Raw genomic sequence first — 1,443 nt, forward strand, 5'->3', positions numbered from 1 at the left:
TCTTCTCTTGCAATAGTATCACTTGATTCATCAAGCAGTTTTCTGCTCTAAATGGAAGGTACTCAAAGCAGTAACTGAATCCAAGCACTATACTCAAAACATCACTATTCAGAAAAATCATAGGGCGGCTTAGATTGCAACTCAAGTATTGGAACTCCATTTGCCTTTATAAAGCATATAATCTAAGGTGTTCCTTAGATGGTGACAACTCAGAGCAACTCTTAGGAGTTCAGAAGCATTTTTTCCATTTACATCTTTATTTTATGTACAAAGTAAAAATACCCCAAAATTCAGAATGATAGACTATTAATTCAGTCTTCGGAATTAAAAATAATTCCTAGAGCTCATTTCTAGAACATATTCAAACTCCACAAAAGAGAATGCCAATAGCCAAAGACTACTTAGAGGTCATGAAAAGCAGAAATAAACTCCAAACAACCAGAACACAGGGGGTTTTATCCACCCGAGTAACTGAAGGGCTCCATCAAATCAAACAGGACTTTTCTGTTCTCAGCTTTGACCTCTGTCTGTTCTCTCAGATACATTAATGACTTTGTTGGCAGAGATCATATAGCTTAGTACCACCTTCAGTAAGTTTTTATACGGCTTTGGAACATGGAAACAATTGTCTAATAGAGGAAAAAGATACTAATAACTGTTTTCATAGTGATAACTAAGCCATTCTGCAAAATGTCAGCACATTTTCACACAAGTAATGATGTAGCTTGACTAGCCAAAGATATGGGTCTCTTTCCTGTGGAATTTTAACTTGGAAAATGGAAATAATGAAACAAAGACAAATCTTTCCCTCATAATCACAAATTATTTCTCCAGCTTATCTCTAAATATCAGAATCTGAACCAGAAAAACTTTATGCAAAAAAACTCCCAAAAAAAAACCAACTTCAATCAGGTTTAGCTCTGTTTTTTTTATCTTTTGTCAACTTTCCAGTGATAACCAGTCACCAGGGTTCATGCTGTCTTCCATCATTCATGCCCTTTTGATTCCTTTTCTAACAGACTTAAAGCACACTTTTCTCCATAGCTAAGATGCTGGCTTCCCAAAAACTGCATCAGCTTGTTAAGTTACATATTTTTAATTCCTTTCTCACTTCTTTCATTAGCTCACTGTTTCTCCAAATAGTAGACATCTTCCCTTTATTTTCCCAGTCCTTTTCCTTTTCCTATATTTGCAATTCATCTTACAATCAGCTGGCTGGTATTCTTAGGACATAAGAAGAGGTGAAAGGCATTACAAGCAAAGTCAGATTCCACTTCTCTTCTGCCAAGTACACTTCCCAAATCTAAACAGGACCCAGATATAGCAACCTCTGCCTCCAATGTGAAGTCTGAGCATTAGGGTGAAGGCAGCAGAATGTTAGGTACACACATATCAGAAGACCAGAATCAAATGGAAAGAAAGGAACAGACAAGAATATTCAAC

The sequence above is a fragment of the Pipra filicauda genome, unplaced genomic scaffold, assembly GCF_003945595.2.
Source record: "Pipra filicauda isolate LSUMZ 115617 unplaced genomic scaffold, ASM394559v2 scaffold78_size3787270_pilon, whole genome shotgun sequence".
NCBI classification, from domain to species: Eukaryota; Metazoa; Chordata; class Aves; order Passeriformes; family Pipridae; genus Pipra; species Pipra filicauda.